The sequence below is a fragment of the Ceratotherium simum genome, chromosome 21 (genome assembly GCF_057802395.1).
Source record: "Ceratotherium simum simum isolate JZ-2026a chromosome 21, ASM5780239v1, whole genome shotgun sequence".
NCBI lineage: Eukaryota > Metazoa > Chordata > Mammalia > Perissodactyla > Rhinocerotidae > Ceratotherium > Ceratotherium simum.
This window is the reverse complement of record NC_141920.1, coordinates 42451587-42475978: the sequence shown is the minus strand read 5'-3', so window position 1 is coordinate 42475978 and position 24392 is coordinate 42451587. Positions and strand designations below refer to the sequence as shown.

At 40.6% G+C, this 24392-nt stretch overlaps 1 protein-coding gene across 1 annotated transcript in view; it reads right to left on the bottom strand.

The window, feature by feature from the left end:
• The window catches only part of LOC101401682 (ADP-ribose glycohydrolase MACROD2), a 776405-nt gene that overhangs the window by 173170 nt on the left and 578843 nt on the right, over nucleotides 1-24392 (bottom strand). The gene's annotated exons all lie outside the window — the stretch shown is intronic.

The following is a 24392-nucleotide window of genomic DNA, read 5'->3' as shown; positions in this document are numbered from 1 at the left end:
AAGAGCCCAAATGGATGTCATCCCCCTAGTCCCTTGGCTCTCCCAGCCTGTGGCGTACAGATTCACGCCAGCCAAGTGCAAAGTCACCAGTAGGAGAGAAGATCTACTGGGATGGGAGGGGGAGAGGAGCGTAAGACACGAGGAATCACCAAGGTTCCCTGATGGAAGCTCAGAGATGTGGCTCCCCGATGCCTGCACAAGTCTAGACCCCCATCTAGATAGACTCCCTCCTGGGCAGTCACTAGACTTCTATGGTATCATCACCAAAGACCGTGCAGCCCCGGTAACTGCCTCCATAGTATGGATTATAAGAGAAAGCACCTGGCCCTCAGAAATGGACGGACTGGGGTACAAACAACCATATTGTCTTTTCCTTGTGTTCACTTGAGTTTCTGTTGTCCAGTCCTGTCTGCATATCATTAACATTTTCTACAAATGCAAAAACTGTCACCATAAACTCACTCTCCAGGTGAACTATAAATTTCGTTGAATAAATGATGAACTATCTGTGCAATACTGAATGCTCATCTCCACTCTCCTTATGGCATGTTTATACCCTGTGGCTAAAGATAAAAATCATAATGTTGAACAATAGAAATGAGTTATAAAAGGACATATACTCTATGATACCATTTATACAAATTTTTTTTAAACTGTTGGAATTCCCCTTTTTTTTTTTTTTTGAGGAAGATTGGCCCTGAGCTAACATCTGTTGCCAATCTTCCTCTTTTGTTTCCCCAAAGCCCCAGTACATAGTTGTATATCTTAGTTGTAGGTGCTTCTAGTTCTTCTATATGGGACGCTGCCTCACCATGGCTTGATGAGTGGTGAGTAGGTCCACGCCCAGGATCTGAACCAGCAAACCCCAGCTGCCAAAGAGGAACCCATGAACTTAACTGCTACACCACCAGGCCGGCCCCACATTTATACAAATTTTTAAAGGACAAAGGTACAACAATGAAGGGATTCATTCATAAGCACTAATATGCAGAAATGTACAAAGGAATGTCACACATGAACTTCAGGATGATAATGATTTCTGGGCAGGGAGGGAAGGTAAAGGGATGGACAGGTAAGGTTTTAACGAAATAGTTAATATTGTATTTATTTAGAAAGAAAAGAGATTTGAGAAAAATACGGGAAATCAGTAATAGCTATTAACTATATAATATATTAACTATAGGGGTAGGTACATAGATATATTATTTTCTGTATATTTGAAATACTTCAAAATTAAAAGTCCTAACATTAAAAACAAAACTCTGTGTTAGACATACTCTACTCTCCAGCTGCACTGAAATACTTGTAGTTTCCAAACACTGTAATTATTCTCACTTCTATACCTATGATGGTTGACTTTTTCTCCATCTCCAGGCTTTAAATGGTCAGATTATTTCTAAAGCCCACCTAATTGAGATCAAAATCAAAACAAGAAAATTTGGCTCAAAGCAGATCTAAGAATACCAAACTGGACAGTCTCATTTTTACTCATTTCCCCCTATTTTTATGGTCTACTTAGTATAAATTGAGGTATTTTTTTAAACATTCATATTGCTTGTGTGTGTGTGTGTGTGTGTGTGTGTTCGTGGATTCGTGGTAATGGCATTCACCACTACTAAGTGCACTTTTAAACACCACACAGACTAAATATGGATTTCTTAAATATTGCAAAGAATTATAATCCACCTTTTAGCACTTTAGGCTTTGTTACCATGGAAATGGTGTGGGTCCAAAATTCAGCAGCCTGATTTATTTTTCCAATGAGGAGACGGATGATGAGGGAAAAGTACTTTGATTTTAAACTAATTGAATGGCCCTGTTCCCTGCCCTTATCCTCAGGCATAACACTGAAAATATCTTGGAAGGAAGTTGAATCCAAGAATTAGCCTCATTTACCAAGTCCTTGTTATGTATGCATATGTGTATGCATTTATATATGTGTGCATAAACATATTTCTGGGGTTATTTTTGGACAAGAGCTCACTTAGCTGACAAGCTCTGTGTTTATAAACTCATTGTGGATTTTGACCACTGCTTGTGGTAGACTGCGTTTTCCAAGATGGCATGCAATATGCTACTCCATCCTTCAGGCTCCTCTTAACATGTAATGCTGATGCTCCTCTCATTGAGAGGTGGGACCTATATTTCCTCCTCTTGAATCTGGGAGTGTCTGTAACTGGCAGAAATGATATGTAACTCCTGAGTCCATGTCATAAAAGGCGATACAGTTTCCACCTGGTTCTCTTGGGAGGCTTGCTCTCACACCCAATCATCATGCCACAAGGACGCAGAGAGACCACGGGGAGAACCCATGTGTAGAAATTCTAGCCAATAGCCCCAGCTTAAGTGAGCATCCTCTAGACGATTTCCACTTTTTTGAGACACCACATGCCCAGGCGATGCCACATGCAGCAGAGATGAGCCTTTCCTGCTGAACTCTGCCCAAATTGCAGATGTGTGAGCAAAACGGAAATACGTAGCTAGAAATCTGATATTCTTCCAGCTTCTTCCTGCTGCCATTTTTTGATTCTTGCTGTTCCAGCTTTGCGGTACTGGACTCCTCTTGAAAAGCCCAGACAGAAAGGATCAAGTAGAAGCCACAATGAGGTGACAAGAAGAATATAGAGTCTAACTGCTACACGGCTGAGAGATTGGAAATCTCACTTGTGCAAAGGAGGAAGGGCCCGGGTGATTCATTCCAGTCCCAGATAAATTTCATGAGAATATATAAGAATGCCTCACTATGAGGCTCAGGAGCATGGTTTCAATTTTTCTTTTATGCTAGGAAATAGAACAATTTTGTAAAATGGTTGTTTTTCAGAGACTATATTTATTCATTTATTCATCAGATATCAACTGAGCACCTTCAAGTTTTTGGGCCTAGCCCATGTGCTGTTCTCTCTCAAGAAAACTTGAATCCAAAATTGAGTGATTTTTTTTCCAAGGCTAAACAATTAATTAGTGGCAAAATCTCAGGTGTCTTAGCTTCACATCCAGCATTCTTTCTGTGATATCACCCAGATGAGACACATGGGACTGAGTTTCTAGGCTCTGTGACATTGGACAAGCCATTGTCCCCCTGGGCCCCAGTTTTCATGTCTTTATAAAGAAAGAATTGAATTATATCATCTCTACAGGTTTTTTTTTTCTTTTTTTTAATCTCAGTTACAGTCTATCGCTGTGGTAGTTTTGTACTATCAATTTAGTTAAGCTGGAATTACACTTCTCTGAATGATTCTAGGTTAGATTTGGCAACAGAGAAATTTCCATGAGATTCGGAGGGCAGAAGGGCAGCTGCAGTCATTGCACTAGACAGGTGGGTGTAGGGTGTCAGGCTCCGGGCAGGTCACGTGCATTGTTGCTCATCAGCTCGCTCACCTGGGCGTGGGGTAGCAGCTGGACCCGCAGCCTCTCCAGCTCCTGCTGGTTGTCCTGCCTCAGGTTCTCTGAGTCCTGGGCTGGGCACACACGTGCAGCTCTGCAGCGACGGCACCAGCTTCTTCTGCAGGGCGTTGCGGCTTTGGGGTTCCACGCAGTGAGAGACAGATGTACGTGGCAGTTTGTCCCCGTGGATTCCAGTTTGCCCTCAGGGCTTCCCCTCTGTTCTTGCTGTCTTCCACTGCACACCCAGCTTTCCTTTTGCCTCTTGACCTGCTGCTGGAGCACCTGCCCTGCTGACACGCTCCAGGCCCAGTCAGATGCAGAGTCAACGGCCTTCTATAGACTTTTTCACCGGCTCCCTCTCGTGTGTCCTGGTTAGGAGTTTTCTCTGCTCAGCCAACCCTCCCCTTCTGGACATTTGCTTCCGCAGCTTCTCCCTTGATTGTATAAGATCTAATCCCTATAATAAATCCCTTATTCTGTATTACTCACAGCTTCTGCTTTCCTGATTAAAGCCCTACTGATGTAACCTTTAATATCATTTCACTGAATATCATGTAGAGGAACACAATGAAGGGCAAAAAATAATAAGTGTTCCTTTTTGGAGATATGTAACCTGTCAAGGCTATTCAAATTCCAATTACTTCCTTCAAGATGAACTTTTATTGGTCTTAGCCCATCTTCTTGATGAACTTCCTAAAGTGTGCATCCACTCTTTCGTAGTTAAAGCAACTTTGTGTACTTAAAATGACTCACATTTTTTTTTTTTTTAATGGAGGAAGTTGTCAGTAAACTCAGATGGGTCCTCAGGCTAAAATATAATTGCAAATAATACAAAAGGCAACATTAATATTTTTAGGAATTAACAACTTAACCGTAGTCTTCATCGTGTCTTAAACTAGAACCTTAGGAAGAATTGGGTAGTGCTCATCTCTCTATCTCCTGTGCATGGTGTAGGTCCTGATGCATAATAGGATCTCTGTAAACATTTGCAGAGTATATGTTTAGGCAAACAGATTTGACTAAAATGTAAGTATATGGCAGATATTTTTCAAGGGTATTTAGTCCCAGAACCAAAAAATAACTTCTTTAGAAGGTAGACTTTGCTTTATGTTTACCAGAACACCCGAGAACAGAATTATAGAGGATCCTGGGTGCTTTTGCAAAGTAGAAAAGAGCTATATAAGGGGCACGATTCATTTATTGTTACCAACTGTCGTCTTATCCGATGATACTATGCTGAGTACAATGGCTCTTGAACCCAGTACTGATGTTTTCATATGGGGGGCTTATTAGTTTCACAATAGAAACAATGATGCTGCCTATAAACTAAGATGTATTAAAAGTTAAAAAGCTTTTTTAAAATGAAAAGAACAACATCAAGAGTTGGCAAGGATGTGGATTAACAAGAATTTTCATGTACTGCTTTGGGGAATAAAACGGTACAACCACTTTGAAAAATTATCTGGCAGTATCTACTAACTTAGCTGAATTTGTGCATACCCTATGATCCAGCAATCTTACTCCTTAGATAAACACTCAGCAGAATGTGCACATATGTTCACAAAAAGACACATACCACAATGTTCATAGCAGCGCTATTTGTAATATCTCCCAATTGGAAGCTACTTAAATGTCTAAAATGGCAGAGTGGGTAATTAAATTGTGATCTATTTATACGAGACATTACAAACCAATGAGAAGAGACAGTTTACAACTACACACAATAATATAAACACACATAATATTGAGTAAAAGAATCCAGAAGAAGAGAGTACACATGGGATGATTCCATTTTTATAACGTTCAAAAACATTAGAGAAACAGGCAAAATCACCTATGGTGTTAGAAGTTAGTATAGCAATTACTCTGGGGTGAGGGTTGGTGAGAAGAGACTGAGGGGAATGCTGGGGATCCTGGTTTTTGTTCTGGGTGCTGGTTCCATGGATGTATTCAGTTTGGGAAAATTCATCAAGCAGTTCACTTAGGATCTGTTCTTTTCTGTATGTTACACTTCAATAAGAATTTTTTTAAAGGTTGAAAGTCTTCTGTTACAATTGTCTTGGCCAACAATCAAAAATCTACTTTCATTGACTTAGAAGTCAAAAAGTCCTTTAAAAGCTGACCTTCTAAAGGCAATCTCTTCATATATTTCCACTGAGGCCAACTGTAGCTCACTCATCAAGGAATAAAGGAGTAAAAATGTATTTCTTTCACCAAGGTATCTATTAATCCACAGTTGGGGTTTTATGCCCCATAAACATGATGACATAAGTTCTATCAATCTTTTTCAGCATCATATCCACTGCTCCTGAAAAGGGTTACATAGTGAAGCAAGTTTGGAATATCTGCAGCCGACCTCCATTTTTCATGGCTACCAGTCCTAGGGCAGCTGACACAGCCAAGATTATCCTGTGTTCAGTGATACGGGGAGAATGAATGGATTCTGATGAATGTAATTTGTGTCCCTAATGACAAACACTCAGAGATCTGGTATGCATGCAAATACTGCTTTAACTAAGGACTGATGGTGGGCTATTCTGTGTACATACAGCCTGATGGGCAATGAGAGTGAAGTTGCAGACTTCCTGAAAGATAAACCAACGGCCTCACCAGTGCAGGCTTAGATACTGGGGTATTGTCATAAAACAGTGGCTGCTGCTAATAAGTGAATTAAATTTCAGGGCTTAAGTATCAAATTTGTACAAAGACAGGTTTGAGAGGAGGTGGAAGACCAGACAATTAGAACTTGCTTGGTGCTATGAGTAAATCAAGGTTAAAGAGAGTAACAAAAGGATAAGGTCACTATTGATTAATTAAAGAACAACAACAAGAAGTTGGGATGCCTGGGTCCTAGTCCCTCCCCTCCCACCAAGTGGAGCAAAGAAGAGCTATCTGCCCTGCTCCCACAGTGTTAGTTCTGTGTGGCTGCATAACAAATTATCACACACATAGCAGCTTAAAAAACAAAGTTTTATTATCTCATAGTTTCTTTAGGTCAGAAACCCAGGCCCAACATAATTGAATCCTCTGCTCAGGGTCTCCAAAGCTGCAATCACGGTGTCAGCTGCCTTGCAGTTCTCACCTGAGGCTCGGGGGCCTCTTCCAAGCTCATTCAGCTTGTTGGCAGAATCCAGTTCCTTGCAGCTGTGAGACTTAGGACCCCTTTTCTTGCTAATTGTCCACCAGGGACAGATTTTAGCTTCTAGAGGCCCTGCAATTCCTTGCCCTGGGGCTCTGGAAGGTAGCTCAGGACTCGGACGCTATCTTTCTTCCAGGCCAGCAGGAGTGTGTCTCTATGACTTTCTCCATCTCCAACCTCTAGGCTCCTTGTAAGAGCCCCCATAATTAATCAGCCCACCAAGACCCTCTCCCTATTAATTACATCAACTGATTAAATACTTTAATTACATCTACAAAACTCTCTTTTGCCCAATCCAGGGAGTGATTACCCCATTGTATTCACAGTTGCCACCCACACTCAAGAGGAGAAGACTGGAGAGGTGTGCACACCAGGGGCGGACGTCTTGGAGGCATCTGAGACTTCTGCCTGCCACACCCAGTCTCTTCCATGTAACCAGCTGCCTGTGTTCCAATCTGGACTTACCAGCTCTGTGCCCTTGAACAGGTCACTTAACCTTCCTAAGCCTCAGTCTCCTCATCTCTAAAATGGAAACATTGACCTTGTGGGGGCTGGTATTTTGGTTTTCTCTTGTTATGTAACACATTACCACAAACTTTATGGTTTAAAATAACCCCTGTTTATTATGTAACAATAAAGCCCTCATGGTCCTATATGTCAAAAGTCTGCATGATGTGACTGGCTTCTCTGTTCAGGGTGTCATAAGGGTGAAATCAAGGTGTCAGCTGGACTGAATTTTTGTCTGGAGGCTGAGGAGGCTAAGCTCATTCTTGTTGTTGGCAGAATTCAGTTCCTTGCAGTTGTAGGACTGAGGTGTTATCTCTTTTCTGGCTGTCAGCTGGGGGTCACTCTTAGCTCCAAGAGGCCACGTGCATTACTTGCCAGGTGTCCACCTCCACTGTCAAACCAGCAAAGGTGAGTCAAATTCTTCTTGATTTGGAATCTCTGACTTCCTCCATATCTGACCTCTAGACCCAGATTTAAGGGACTCCTGTGGTTAAGTCAGGCCTACCTGGATAGTCTCCCTATCTTAAGGTCAACTGATTTGGGACCTTAATTACATCTGCACAAAATCCCATCACAGCAGTATCCAGATTATTGTTTGAATAACTGGGAGAAGGTGTGTGTACACCAAACATTGGAAATCTTGGGAGAATCTTAGAATCCTACCTGCCACAGTTGGCTATAATGACCAAGTGAAATATTCTATGTAAAGTGCCTGGCAAAGGGCCTGATGTATAGTAAATGCTCCATAAACATCGGTTATTTATTGTAAAGTTATTATTCATAAGGTACCAGAAACACCTAGCACAGTGCTGACAGATTGATGTGATCACTGTTCACTTGGTGAGTCCTTTATTTCTACCAATCTTTTAAAATAGGTCAAAGAAAAGCATGAGCCAGATAGAGAGCATTGGAGGCATTTTTCTGACTGGTATGCTGAAAGGCCATTTTATTCCAGTTTCAACTTTGCTGAGGAATTCTATCTTAAAAGAAACATTTACAAAAATGGCCTATATTATATATAAAACAGCTTTTTTTTTCTCTGTCTGACCATATCAGCCAATGAGAGAAAGAAAAAAATGGTAAACTAACAGCTGAGTTGCAGTGATGAAAAAGATTTCACAAGTTTTGTTTCTGTTATTTTAATATCCTCATCAAATGTCACTGAGTATCATTCTTCTGGTTCTTGAAGGTATTAAGTATGTTCATATTTGTGCACTTCACCACAGAAACTAGTATTTCAATCTCCAAATTACAGAAAGGGAAAATTTTTCTCTCCATGTTCCCAGAAATGCTCGGATGAGTTGGAGAGCATTTATAATCCATAGACACTCAAAGGGCATTTTTGCATTTTGAAAGTGCTTCTTCATGCATAAAAAGGATCCGTTATTTTGGGGGGCTTTTTGCAAACCCAGTTCATCTGTCATTACTCCGTGGCAGCACAATTCAGAGTCTTCTTGTCTTGTTTGGATAAATTGCTCTTTTTTAACTTTTCTTCAACTCTATTAAAAAAACGGCCGTGTATCTGAAGAACCAAGAGTTATTTTGATTTGAGCTGGAGGCTGATTCGTACAAGTTCATTTTCAAGCCTGCTTCATATCGATCAAAATGGACACCCTGGCAAATGACACATCTGTCGTGGTCCTTGAAGCTGCTCCATATGCTTAGCATAGAAGAGACGCAGGCACTCACAAGGGCTTAGGACCTGCGGTTCTAAATGCTAGCATGGCAAGCATGCCCCGCTCTGCCCTTGTAACCAAAGAAATGATCCCAGAAAATATTGAGAGGAAATGTCAGCCACAGATAAAGAACAGGTTCCCTTATCATAATGGGAGAGGGTGCTGTGGTGTGCTATTCATATCAGCCCCCTCCCCTCCCTTCAGGACTAGAGCAGTCATTTTTCCTGTTGCTGAAGTGCTGGTGGCTGATGGCTCTGAGGAGACCCTTTCAGAGGATTGTCCTCTGCTGAAGACAGCACCTCACCCATGCTGACCCTCTCTTCCCCAAGTCAGCCTGTATCCAGTGACCAACTCATTCAGCAGTCCAAAGGCTCAGACCCCTTCCTTCAATTTGACACAGTTCTAAAGGACCATCAGTTATGGGCTGAATTGTGTCCCCCTGAAATTCATATATTGAAGTCCTAACCCTCAGTACCTCAGAATGTGACTATATTTAGAGATCGGGCCTTTAAAGAGGTAATTAAGTAATTAAATTAATTAAAGAGGTAATTAAGTTAAAATGAGATCATTAGGGTGGGCCTAACCTAAGACTGGTGTCCTCATAGAAGAGGAGATTAGCACACAGATACACAGAGAGGGAAGACCATGTGAAGACACAGGGAGAAGGCAGCCATCACAAGCCAAGTAGAGAGGCCTCAGAAGAAACTGACCCTGCTGACACCTTGATTTCAGACTTCTAGCCTCCAGAAGTGTGAGAAAATAAATTTCTTTCGTTGAAGCCGCTCCGTCTGTGATACTTTGTTATGGCGGTCCCAGCAAACTAATACACCATCCCAGCTTCAGAGTTCCTGGTGGGTTCAACTTCTCCCTCTTCCCAGCTCTGCTTCCCTCATTCCACTCACTCTCCCTCAAAGTATGGATTAAGAGTATGATCCAATAAACCTCCTGCTTGCAAATCCCTTTTCAGTCTGATTCCCTGAAAACTTGACCTATGACAATAACCCGCTATTTTCGGCAATCTGAATTATTTTCTTTTCATGCCCACTTTCGACATCATTTCCAATGATGCAAATGGCAGCAGCCAATCACACATGAAGCTGACAGCCTAAGGTCTACCCAATAGCTAACTCTGCTACCCATTCCTTGTGCAGAAGCAACCATATTCTGTACTTGGGCTGACCAATGGTTAAGAGGCCAGGATTCATTTTAAAAGAGCTTTCCAAGTCAACATTATACTATAAATAAGACTCAAACAAAGTGACAGTAGATTTGTTGAGATTGGAGTTCCATCTGATACTCATCACTGGGAAATGAGCCTCTCAAAGCTCTTTGTGCACTCTATTCTGAGGATGGGAAACTGGGCCTGTGGGCAACTGTGCAGTGACAGCCATAACAAAGTCAAGGTGAGGTATGTCTTAACATGGCTGCATATCTTAACGGGAAGCCCCCCAGAGTTGAGATGCATTTCTGCAGAAATATGTCTTATTTCTAATGCTAAGTGTATCCTTTTGTATAAGAGTAATGGATTTCCTTTTGTGCCAGAAGTGGCTTACTCAGACGGGTTTTAACAATCCATAAAAGAAAAAGTGAGTCCACGTGGTCTGCAGGTGTGGTCTGGAGGTGTGTTGGGCACTGTGGTGCCCTGTCCATATCCCCTCAGGTCTTAGCAGTGTTGTGGAAGCCAGAGAATGGCCAAGTGTCTGCATTTCTTTGCCAGAAGGCTTTCTTAGTGCTAGGAGATTCTGAGCAAATATCTAGTAAGCTGGGAGTTTGGAGAATTAATGCCTCCTATTCCAGCAGCTCTGAACCAAAGACTGGCAAGAGTTGATGTTTAAATACCTCCTCCTCCATTGCCCTTGGATGAGAAAACCCAGAGCTCTCCAGGAGGATAAACTTCTGGTTGCTCAGGGTGGTAACTTGATTGCATGCTCTGTGTTGACCTTCTTCACCCCTTCTTCATCCACAAATAATCTACCTGCACTTTAATCCTGGTCTTAGGGTCTGCTTTTAGAAGAAAATTGGTCAAATATCAACTTATTCTCTCAGGATCCAGCCTATCAAAGGTTAATTTAATATAATTCAGCTTCTAATTCTGTTAAGGTATAGACCTCCTTCCCACATTTTGCTATCTCTCGCATGGTGCCCTCAGTACCCTTAAACTGAGAAGACAGTGCCAGGAATAGGTCTTTTGACTCAAAGTTCTTCTTCTTTGACATGAAATGACATGAAATTATCCTTCCAGTGATGGAGCTATTGTTTATCAAGCACTCATGCGGCGCTCACGTCAACCCAGCTAACCCAGCCGCAACCCACTATTGTACATTTCATACTCTTGCTTCTGAGAACTCTCTGTTTCCTTTTCTTTTATTTGATTAAGAACATCTACAGAGGTGGTTCAGCTACAAAAGTTAATAATTACTCTTTTTTTGTCACAGTAATTAAAAATTTCAAGGAAGAATTGTCATTCATTGCTGCTATGAGGTTGCCCATAGAGGACAGTGGTTTATAAAGCCAACAAATCACAACCTTAAAAAAATGTCATTATCAGGAGAAATAAAAACTCTCCTCAAAACAGGAATGCTATGCCAAGTCACAAGATGGCTCTGAAGCCTGGTCACAGTGCTCAGCGGAACGCGGGCCACCACATAACTGTGCAGTCGTCCTGTGCATTCTCGTGTTCTCAATATTTCCATTAGCATCTGACACTCACGCAGATGCCATTTAGAGTTCAAAGGAAGCTCATTAACATATTATCCCGAAAGAGCATTTTGTGAGGACAAAAGCTGTTTTTCTCAAGCTGGTGTCCCTCCCACTCCTGCAAGAAAGAATTTCTTTTGTTCGAAAGTCAAGCCCCAAGAGAACAATCACTTGTGGGTAATTTTCCATAGGTTCATGTCTCACATAATAAGAATCAGCAAACCAAAGCGGTTCCATCCAAAATGCCCCCTGAGGGCTGGGTGGTGGCAGTAGTGGTGTGTGTGTTTGTGTGTGTGTGTGTGTGTGGTACATATGTGAGTGGGTGTTTGTGTGCTATATGGAGGGTATAAAAGAGAGAGGAGTGAAAGAAAGTGTTCCATCTTTGTCTCTCCTCTCAGCCACCCGCCGTCCTCTCTCTATCTCCTCTAGCATGTACTATCTGCTCCAAACTGTGGATTGTTACCTTGTATTTTTATCTACTTGTAACTATTTCATATCAACTCTCTCTTTAAATGCCAGATAAAGTAACATGTGCCCAACTAGACTGTAAATCCTTGGAGGAGACACCACCTTTTATTTTAGCTGTCCTACCACCTAGCAATTGATGTAGCCAACTGAAAGGGATAGAAAAAGATCTTAATCATACTGCTCCACTGGACCAGTAGGCTTTCATTGACCTGATTACCACAACTCTCTGACTCAGGGACCCCAAAAAGAAGCATTGGCCCCTGGCTCTCTCTCTCTGGAAAAAGGAGGCTTTACTCTCCTTCCTCTAACTCTCTGTGATATGTCCATCTTCCACGCCATCTCTCTAAACCACATTGCCTTCACTCTGACAGGTTTAAATAAGGTTAGTCCTAGGGCCGGCCCCGTGGCTTAGTGGTTAAGTGCACTCACTCTGCTACTGGCCGCCCGGGTTCAGACCCCGGGCGCGCACCGACGCACTGCTCCTCCTGCCATGCTGAGGCCGCGTCCCACATACAGCAACTAGAAGGATGTGCAGCTATGACATACAACTATCTACTGGGGCTTTGGGGAAAAAAAAAAAAAGGAGGAATATTGGCAATAGATGTCAGCTCAGAGCCGGTCTTCCTCAGCAAAAAGAGGAGGATTAGCATGGATGTTAGCTCAGGGCTGATCTTTCTCACAAAAATAAATAAATAAATAAATAAATAAATAAATAAATAAATAAATAAATAAATAAATAAATAAATAAATAAGGTTAGTCCTCACTTCATATCTTCATATTTTGAAAATAGAGTTCACAACTTTCAGTGGTCTTATCAATTAAGTTCTTTTCAAATGTTTATCAGAGAATGTCCCCTGGGGTTGTTAAGTCTCCCTCAGGGACTTGAGATGGTGCCAAGGTGCCTCCTCCAAAATTTTATTTAATTTTGAGTTTTATCATATGGTCTTTGTTTAACGGACTGTATAAATTGTTCATGCTTATATGCATATAAAAACAATGTTTCATGGCCCGTGGCGAAGTGCTTAAGTTCAGCGTGCTCTGCTTCAGGGATAGCGCCTTCAGTTTGCAGGTTTGGATCCCAGGTGTGGACTTACACCACTTGTCAGCAATGCTGTGGTGGTGACCCACATACAAAATAGAGGAAGACTGGCACAGATGTTAGCTCAGGGCGAATCTTCCTCAGCAACAACAACAGCAGCAAAAAAAACAATGTTTCTCCTCCCAATCCTTACTGATCCTCGAGGAAGATGGGTTCTGCTTTACAATGGCTTCACGTCCTTCCTGACACATTGTTCCATACCCTCCATGGGGGTTAGAACTCCACTCCCACCAGAAAATTGTGGTTTAATGACATAGAGCCAGTGTGCCTGGTATATTGGTGCATTTGCATAGATAGAAAAATATTGGTAAACGGAAATAAAGAGATTTGAACTTCTAAAAGTATTTATCCTCCAGATACTACAATCTTAAGGTATAATTCAGTCTTCTAAACTCTACATTTTAAACCCAAGTCCATCATGAATATCAAAATCTTCTCAGGGGAAGGTAACAGAAAGGAAGGGGACTAATAGTTATTGAGTACTTTTCTGCTACACTTTAAGGGATGTGGTTTCATATGTGTAAGCTCAGGTCATCCAGAACATTACCTGTGAAACAACTAGTATTATCCTAATTTTGTAGTAAGACAGTCTTTTTTTTCTTTTTAAGAAAAAACAATTAAAACAACAACAAAAGAATAACTGACCAACCAAAAACAAAAGACCAAAAACAAAAAAGAGAAAAAAGAAAAAGGAAGACAAGACTAGAGCATAGAAATGTCAACTTTTTAATCACTGGGAGCATATGGAAAAAAAGAACAATATAAGTCAGGTATCCACTAAGATTATTTTAATAGAGGGTTATAGAATGACGGCTTTCCGAAAATAGCCAGCAGATGTCCCATCCATTATACTGACTCTTGTTATATAACGTCGGCTGCTGTAATCCCTTAAAACTCTATTTTCTAGACTTGATTCTGCTCCAGCATCTGTGATGCTAAATGCTACAGAGGCTGTTTCCTGGTTTCCACTGATGTTTCCAATGTGAGTTACAGGTCAAAATTTAAAAGCAGTAAAAATAATAAAGACTTCGTTTACATTTTCAGCAGGAAAATGATGCTTTATTCACATCTGTGCTGTATTCAATAATGTTCCATCTAACCATCCTTCAGCAGGAGAGGAAGTCCCCAAATTACAAAGGTGTGCAAATGTAATTGGCATATTGGCACAGTTTACAATAACTACTCAATTGCTTAGAGACACATTCCTAAAATAACATTGCCAGAAGTCTACACTAAACTTTCCACCTGAAGTATGGATTTGTTTCATGAACTTAACTGGATGATTTATTCGTTAAAAACAAGTCAATTATCTATGTTATACTTTTGGGAAGGTTGGCAAGGGGAAGCCAAAATTTAATTTTGTGAACAGATGTAAAAAGTACTTGGAAAGACCCACTGATGATGTGTTCATTGAAAAACTTTAACCAGGATTCTATTTTGCTATTTAATTTAATTTCCTAAGTTGTGAAACATATACACACATTCCGGAAAACAAACTATTTAAAGTGTACTTAACTCCTAAGTTAAATATTTGGGGAACTAGATGTGGAGAAGCCATAAATTTTTCAACTATGTTGAGGTCCACTTTGAGAAAAGTTCCGGGTTTTAGGGAATTATATTATTTTTTTTCCTTGATGTTGAGGATCTCGCTGCTACCATATTGGTTTACCATATATTCTAGTCATGCAGCAGCCTATATGTTTTCTATGTCAGTCACCAACTCTGACCTTCAGCCATGCTTCGTTTCTAGCCAGTGGGTGTGAAATGGTTACAGGACCTTTCTAGACTGCATGAGTCATGAGCTTACATAAGATTTGTTATGGTGCTCTTGATTCCGCTCAGTAGTAAAAAGACCATTTTTTCCCTTTGGTGCCCAACCAGGAAATTACTTTGTTCTGTCAAAATGGACAAAAACCACTCTCTCATTGCCACGCACTGGGAAAATACAGTAGAAATTAAAGTCAGGGTGCTTGGATTAGAGAAAATCACTGCTCCATCAAGTAAATAAATTTGTATGAATGCCTCCATTTTGCAGAATATTATGGAGAGGCAAACTTACATAGAAATCAATGGAAAATTAAAGCAAACTAACAAAAGTGTGTGACAACCCAGGCAGTCCAGTGTGGGACACAACCAGTGAGGGAGTCTATGAGATAACTTCACAACACTGACCATAAAGTAGCCTAGAATGCTGAGAGTTTTAAATGGGAATCCATCACTCAGGATGGCCGAGAAATTCTGGTCAACTGCAAAATTCCCTTAAACATACATCTTTTACCTTAAAATCACATTCAATTTTTAAAAATTCTACTCAATTATATACTCATGCCTATTTTAGTATAAAAAATGTTTCTCTCCCTAAATGTTTGTGTAAAATTAGGGCACCTGGAAGTGATGGCATGTCTACCCTGTGACTTCAAGTCCACCCAGTCCATATGACAAGGCTCAGTTTTAGACAAGCCATATGGCTTTCACAAGAAAGGTGGTCTATTCTGGAGCCTGTGGTGGAATGGGAAAGAGAAAGGGGAATAGGCTTATTACATTCAGACAGTCCAGATTTTGTATGTCGACTCGACCACTTGCTTACATTGTTAGTTTCTGTGAATTGCTTAACTCCTCTAATCTCCATATTTTTGTCAGTTAAATAGAACTAATAGTCGACTGATACGACAGCATTGTCTAGAATATTCAACGGGATGTGTGAAGTAATTATCACATAGTAACTGCTGAATAAATGGTAGCTATCACTCTTAATTAAGCTTGATTTGGTCTGCATGGAAACCCCTATTGAACATCTCCAGGGTATTCACTGTGTACTGAAGTTGGAGGCCAAAGTAAAATTTTGCAAATTCCTAACACACTTATCGAACGTACTCTCATTCACAATGGCCTCCTCTCCTCAGCATCTATAGCAGGTTATTACCACAAGTAAGATTATTCCTTGTTATATTACCTTACATGATTTAGCTCCTTAACTGAGAAGTACACCCACTAGACAGAGTTACTATGTCTTATACATTTCCACATCCCCAAATATCATAGTTTTCAAACTTGAGTAAGCATAAAACCTTGGAGTAAAAGTGCTGATTCTTTTTTTTGTGCGTGTGAGGAGGATCGGCCCTGAGCTAACATCTGCCAACCCTCCTCTTTTTGCTGAGAAAGACTGGCCCTGGGCTAACATCCATGCCCATCTTCCTCCACTTTATATGGGACGCCTGCCACAGCATGGCTTGACAAGCGGTGCATTGGTGCACACCCAGGATCCGAACCGACGAACCCCAGGCTGCCGCAGCAGAGCGCAAGCACTTAACCGCTTGCACCACCCGGCCAGCCCCTAAAAGTGCTGATTCTTGATCCCTTTCACAGATATTATGACTTGTCAGTTTGGAGTGGTGCCCAGGAATCAGCATTTTTAACACGTACCCCCCCCCCCCCCCCACACACACTCCTGGATATTGTTATGTAGATAATCAGTGGTTCTTCATGTGGTGTTCACATGGCCTTCTTAGAACACCATTGTTGGATTTAGGACACACTCTAGTCTGGTATGAGCTCATTTTAATTTAATTACATCTCTAAACATCCTATTCCAAATAAGGTCACATTTTGAGATTCCAGGTAGACATGAATTTTGGGGGACACTACTCCACCCAGTACACTCCCCAAACCTTGACTTTGAGAACACCCATTTTACTAGCCAATCAGACTGCAGTGTAAATGAGTGCCATTTAGTATGATCTTTCTTATTAATATTTTAGGTAATTATCAGAATACTGTGTGATGATATTTTCATAAAATAATCTCCCTGAAACATACTTTTACGGTTCCTATAAAAAAAATCCTATTCTTCATCTTTACGTTTCTGAGAAGAAAATCTGCTGCTGACGTATATTCTGGTTCTTTAATGAGGCATTTTTATACTGCTTTGTAGTTTTTCTTCTTCTTTTGCATATCACTGTATATCAAATATGGAGCATGCCCTCAATAAATATTGAGTTGAAGGTATGTATTCATTCTGCAAACCATAGCAGGGGTTGTGAAAGACTGAAATTTTCCTCTTTTCAAGGAGATTTTGCTGGTCAGAGGAGACAAGCCCCTCACAAATATTGGAATGCTAGGTGGGCAGTGCCAGCTCTGAGCTTGTTTACAAATCCTGCTGTCACCACTTACTAGCTGCATAACCTTGGGCAAGTTACTTAACCTTGCTAAAGCTTAGTTTGCATGTCTGTAAAATGGGGATGATGCTTTCCCCTACCTCACAAGGCCACTGCAAGGAATAAATAATGATCTGTATTAAGTGCTCAGCACACAGCCAGTTCTCCATAAATGTTAGCAATTACAAGGGACCCAGGGGAAGGAGGGATGTTTGATAGGCTGGTGATGATATTTTGTGTGCTTATCGTGTTTCCCTGATGGATTATAAGCTTCCTGACTGCAGGGACCTCATAATTACACTGTCCTAGCATCTCTCATAACTCTTGGCAGATCAGCTCCTCATAGGGGATTTGTGCAATGTCACCAAATGCAGTCCTGATCTATTGACTCATTGAGTGATTCTCACTTTTACACGTTCTAGGTTTCTGCTTCTATTCATAGTTTACTCTTTAAGCAATGTAAATTTTTGTCACTCAGATCTCTGTAGGCGGATGGCAGGGGGTAGTAGACTGACACTTGGCAAGAGAGAATACCCCAGTGAAGTGGGTGTGAGGGTGGGGTCAAGATTATACATATAAGGCAGGAGTGGAGATGGGTGAATAGTGAAAGAGGACCATCATATTCCTACTCGAAGGCCGTGAAACCACAACCATTACTGAAGTCTAGTTCATATAGGTGACAGCACGATTTGCTATAAAATCCAGGGGCATCAGGGAACAACGCAAATTGCAGATGCTAACTACATATCTTTCACTTTTCTGGAGTGGCTGGACTTTCAGTTGCAGCTTTCTGATCAGGCACATAATGCTTTGTTATTTTTGCTTTGATGTAATTATTATGATATTGATTTTTTAAATGGGCCCATGGCAGAAATTCTACGCATATGCCAAATAAAATTCTACCATGACTTTTACATTTGTACTTCAGAAATTATCCTAAATATCCATCTGGAGCCTTGAAGTTAATGGATTTTCAGCTAGTTAATTTGGTCTGCAACACCAAAATACCTCCCGCATAAATTATCTTAACCATCAGTTATTGCGAGTAGGCCTATTTATTTAGCAGAAGCCACTTTATTATGCTGTTTCAAAAGCGAAAGCACTGGAAAGAGACTATCACATAGAATTAACATAACTGTACCAACAGACAAACACAAATTGGCATAAACTGTCAACGTGAAAAATGTTACTCTGCTCACACTGTGTGTTTAGGAAGAGCAGTAATCATACTTTACCTAAATAACAAATTAGAGACAACTTCTGGAAAGGAGCCCCTGCCTTTTTTGAATTTATTCTAACCTAGTCAGTGGGTAAGGATCAGGAAATTGTGATGATAAATGTATAATAACAATGCCAGTTGGCATCAGTATAAAACTCTGTTTCATTGTCGAAGTGTTTTTCATGTTGATTACCATATTTAATTCACTATTACACTTGTGGTGTCCAGAGTGGAGATGTGATGAATGGCCCCATTTCCTAAACAAGGTGAGCGAGGCACAGAGAGGTGAAATGGTGAGCTCAGTGCCACCAGGTGGTGAGGAAAAGGGTTGAGATTAAAATCTGATCTTATGTTTTCTGTCTCCTTTCCAGATGCTTACTCCACTAAATAATTCTGCCTCAGAATATAGTTCATCTGTAGTCAAATTCTTTTGGGCAATAGATCTTCATATTCAAAAATAAATTATCTTGCTTAAGCAAAGCCAGATGTTGATTTCTTGAGAGATTAAGCAAACTCCCAGGCAAAGGAGGTAGAGAATATTACATGTTCCATACAGAATATTACATGTAATCTGTCCAACCACTTATAGCTCAGAGTCATCTATCTATCAATCAATTGGTCTATCCATCCATCCACCCATGCATCTATCTCTTTTACCCAAGCATTAAAAATAAGTAACAATAGAATTTAAAACAAGAATTATTTATGACGTTCAAAATAGCAAAGCCACCAATATGATGCTTTTTGTGGCATGTGTTTCTGTTATTCCCATTAATGTGAGACAAGAGAAAAATCAAGAAGTAAACTAACATTGGCCAATTCTTTGGTGTCTTCCAGAGACCAAAAAAAAAAAAAGAATGTAACATTATTTGGATTTAAGAAAAAGTCTCTCTGGGCCTGCCTGGTGGCGTAGCAGTTAAGTTCCTGCATTCCACTTCCGTAGCCTGGGGTTTGCACGTTTGGATCCCGGGTGCGGACATACACACCACTTATCAAGCCATGCTGTGGCAGGTATTTTACATATAAAGTAGAGGAAGATGGACACAGTTAGCTCAGAACTAATCTTCCTCAGCAAAAAGAGGAGGATTGGCAATGGATGTTAGCTCAGAGCCAGTCTTCTTCACAAAAAAGAAAAGAAAAGAAAAGAAAAAGTCTCCGGATTTCTGGCTTATTGGTTATGAATCTTTATTGTCAACAAATCACAGAGTCACTCAGAACTTCTATTTTCTCATCTTTGAAATAAAGCGATTTAAAATGGAACTTTCCAAGAGCTTAATTATTCTCAAATTTTAAATATATATACATATATATTTTTTTCTTTGCTGAGGAAGATTCGCCCTTAGCTAACAGCTGTGCCAGCCTTCCTCTATTTTGTATGTGGGTCTCCACCACAGCATGGCTGCCGACGAGTGGTGTAGGTCTGCACTCGGGAACTGAACTCGGGCTGCTGAAGTGGAGTGCACCAAACTTAACCACTGGGCCACAGGGCCAGCCCCATCAAATTTTATAATTCTTGATGCTGTAACTTTCCCAGTGCCTCCACTTCTGTATGTTCTAGGCATCCTGAATGAGTGCCTGGCACCTGCAGAGCTAGCCCTGCTCAAATCAGTAAGCCACAAAGTCCACCCTGAGAGTGGTCCTTGATACTTAGAGGTAAGTAGTGTCAAGCAAGAGTCAAATCTTATTTTGCCTTACTCTCGTGCTGGATGGTGCCACCATAACCCTGGAGTCTTGCTTCAGACTCCTTATCTCATTTTCTCTTCTCTTGGGTCCCTAGTGTCAGAGCCTTTTCAACCTCCTTCCCCAACCAAACACAACACAGCTGCCCAAGTGCTATTAATTCCTCTCCCCCAGTCTTGGCTTTCTGTTTTCCTTCCCTTAAATTCAGCCTAAATCCCACTGCTATATGGGAGGAAATGGGGTTAGAACTGAATCCCTTGGTCTAATTTTTGCCATCTCTATTTTCTAGGGCTAGACATCCAGCTGGACACATTACAAAATTACCTGTCCCTTGACAAACAAACTCCCACCAGCACCTGGTCAGGCACCACAGCCTGGGCCTCTCATAATCACTCTAAGCCCCCCCTCACAATGGACCCCCACCAACATGACTAGATCCTGATATCTGAAAAGATGATAAAGTTTGCTCGTATTCCCTTGGACACAGCCTTTGATCTTCCTCTGCCTTCATATTCCTTCTGTTCTGACATACCTTTTGCTCAGCTCATTCTCTTTCTCACAGCATAGAGTGGGCTACCGCATGATCAAGGCCAACACGTAAAAGGCGGATAAAGCCATTCACCTCACCAGGATGACGTGAGGAGAAAATGAGATCACAGGATGGAATGCTCTCAGAAACTTAAAAGTGAAATACAAATATGAGGTTTGATGATGCTATGAAAAAAATTTTTTTAATTAAAATGTCAACAGAATTCAGAAGTTCTTTGTTGGAAAAAATATCCGTTTTTCTTTATAAGGACAAAAAATTCTCTGACTTAGTGTGTGTGTGGACTCTTATTATAAGTTTAACCAATGTGGGTAACATTTAACATGTTCTAAAGTCTTTCATGGCTTGCCTCAGGAGAGTATTTTGCTTTATTTAAGTTCTGATCTACATGTTTCACTTCCCCTCTGGACTAACAAGTTACCTAGGGGATATTCTCATGGCAATGGCAAAAATGTAAAAGCAGAAAGCAAAAACACACAGGGTCTCTTAAGGCCTAGCCTTGGAACTAATGCAGAATCACTTCCTGTGTCCTTCCATGGGAAAAGAAGTCACATGGTTGAGGCAAAACTCAAGGAATTAGGACATATTCTTTTCCCACACTGAGACAACGGCAAGGGTGCAGATACGGGGGGGTGGCTGAGAATTGAGGCCAATGAGTCAATCCACCAAGGAGATAAAAGAGATTTGAATTCAGGCAATATGATTCTATTGTCCTTGCTTTTAAGTGCAATGCTCTACTTCCTTTCAAGAGATGCTTCCATTTCTTCTCTTTATGGAGAGATATATTTTAAGGAGCCTCTTTTGAGGGATGAGGGATAAAAAATGAGGCCTGCTCTAACATTTGAGATTTAAGCTGAAATGAGATTTCTCCATGTAGAATGAGGCAAATATTACACATGTACATGTCAGGAAATAATTTAGGCAAAAGACAGTGCATATATCTATATCTATAGCCATATTCATAACTGTGATTGTATATACATGTATGTATGTGTATGTATATATAAACACATGAAATACACATACTCATATACATGTATGTGTTGAGTATCCAAAGCAGTTCTCCAAACTGTCTGGGCTTTCTACTGTACTTTTTACAATAACAGCTGACTTTTAGGGATCCATTCTTAGTTTTACAAATGCTCTATCAAATAAAATCAGATGCAAGGTCACAATTTTACTTATGTATTTATTTAAAAGGTTCACTCTGCCTTAAATCAGAAAAATTTGGAAGGTGAAGTCATGCTTATCATTTTTATTTTCATATGCTTCTTTTGTGTGTATGGGAGCCAAGAATTCATCAAAAGCTAGCTGGGCCCACTGGATTTTATCTCACAGTTATTGTGATGTGGCTACCCTGGGCAATCTCTTCTCATTAAAACACAATTGCCACAGAAATAACTAAGTGGATGAAACACAATTGCTAAAAAATAGTGTTACTAACTTAAAAGGAAAGGATAGAATGTATCATAGTCCCATAGAAACAATGGGCTTGATATTCTAGGTTGAAAACTGTCCAACCTTGGCAAGAAAATTAACCTGGGCAAATCCCTGGGATATTTAATGAACATTCTATACCAGTTATTCTCAAAGTTTTTAGTCTTACAAATTTATGAGCCTGGAATGAGGCCCTACTTAGTGATACAAAACTCAACAACCAACAGTTCAAAAGGTTCAGCAGCTGATGATTCTAGGATATCTGGTCATTTTCCATTTGGACTGCAGATCCCAGGATGTTAGAGGGAGAAACCAAGCAGTTGGTGATGGGCTAGGTGTTTCATAAAAATTACACAGGTCTCGAAAGATAAGGAGGCTAAATAGGGGTTTAGGACCAACAAACAGGATATAAGGGCCTGCTTCTTTTATATATCATCAGAGATAGACCAGAGTTTTTGTAACCAAGAGGAATGTAAGGTGTCTATGGTGAGAGGCAGCCAGAAACCAACACATAAGTTAATAAATTGTTTTATCAATGGCTTGCAGCAACTAAGTTTCCAGAAATTCAAAAAATGTGGAAAAGAAAGATTGGGCCTTGGTGATCTGGAAGGAACGGGTGCAAAATGCAGCAAGTCAGAAAAAAAAGAGATCAACGGAGCTAGTAACCAGGCAAGAACCTAAGTGCAATACAAGGTCCACTCCTCAGAGGCCTCAAGGGGTTCCTGTGATGACAAGTGGTTCCTGCCAGGCGAAGATGAGTCTGCAGGATTGTGGGCTGTAGACTAAGGAAAAAGTTGAGGGACCAGAACGCTCTAACACAAAGGAAAAGGATCCCATTCAACAAGATTCTCTGTGTCTCACTCCCACAGACTTTATCTCTCTGTTAAAAGTCCAGATTACTCAAGCAAATTCCACAGAGCAAAAAACAATGAATATTATATTTTTTAAAAGGCTTCTGTGGTTAAATGATGCTGGGAAATACTGGGTGTTTAATGCTGTTTAAAGGTTAGAAAGGCTTTCTTTAACGTCTTGATTCTCGTTCATGGTACAGCCCAGTCCATTAAAACCTGTGGTCTCAGTAACATAAAGAGAAACCTGCAGATTAAGTACATATGTGTGTGTGGGTGCATAGAGCCATATTTTTGCAAAGAAAAACAGATATACTTATTGAACTCAGTCCAAGCCCCCTTTTTGCTCTGATTCAAGAGTAGACATCTAGTGTTTCTTCTGGTTTTCATTTAGCAAGGCAATCCTCACGGGCACAATCTCTCTAGTATACAACTGGACCTTCTACAAAGAAATAGCTGTGCTCTACTTGCTAAGCTTCTGCCCAATCAGACCCATACTGCTTCCTTGACAGCTCTTGAGGTCTACCGTAACTGGCACTGCTGTTCCTACTGCTCAGCGGAAGCTCAGCCAGATCTCATCAAGGTGGTTAAGCCCACCAGCCACCCTCATGTCAAAGCTACTATGGATGGTCAGTCCCTTCAATGCATCATTTATTCTCTGAAAGCAATTTGTAAAACAGATAAAAGAAGCATTGCACGTTATAATAAAATTATAGAAATATTTGGAAACTAAAATACATATTCAGGTAAGTGAATGTTTTTCAACCAACCACACATAACTAAACCAGCTGTAGTAGATTGATGTGATGAATTTTATCTCTCTGAAAAGATCATGCCTTGATTGTGAATAAAGGAAAAAAAAATAATCCACAGATAATGACTCCTGTGACTCAATTCTGTATAACTGACCTCCAATCGCTTACAATGAGATTGCTTTTGCAGAAGATACAGGTTTTAAGGAAGGAGCATGTATGTCAATCATAAGATGTTTGTTGTCACGAAAACTTTTCAACTCTCCTTCCGTGGTCAATGGGATTTACATCTGCATCAATTTGATTTACTCTCTCACACATAGAAAAAGAAAACAGTTTTGTAATCTCCATAGTGCTGTTAAAAGGTAAAGAATTACTATTATTAGATGTCTCTTCTGAGTTTGAGAAAAACGAAAGATATTGAGTCGAAACACTATTTCTTCCACAGGAAATAGAAGAGTCACTCAGGTTTCACAATCCCAGAGGACACTTGGAGTTCTGTGTGGAAACAGACTTGGTCTGTTTTCCCACCTGGGGTTGCTGCTGCTGGGAGCTATGCCTAATGGCCTGGGCTGCTGGGCACTTCTTAGACTCCCTCCTGTGGAAGTACTCTGGCACATTGTGAAGAGAAGGGAGAGAAAATGACATTTGTTGCTTGTGTGTTATCTAGGCATCATGTAAGGAACTTTACAGTTTTATCTCATTTAATTCTCACAACAGCAGTCGGGTTAAGTATCGCTGTACCAATTGTGCAGATGAGGAAACTCCAAGCTCTAGCACTAGT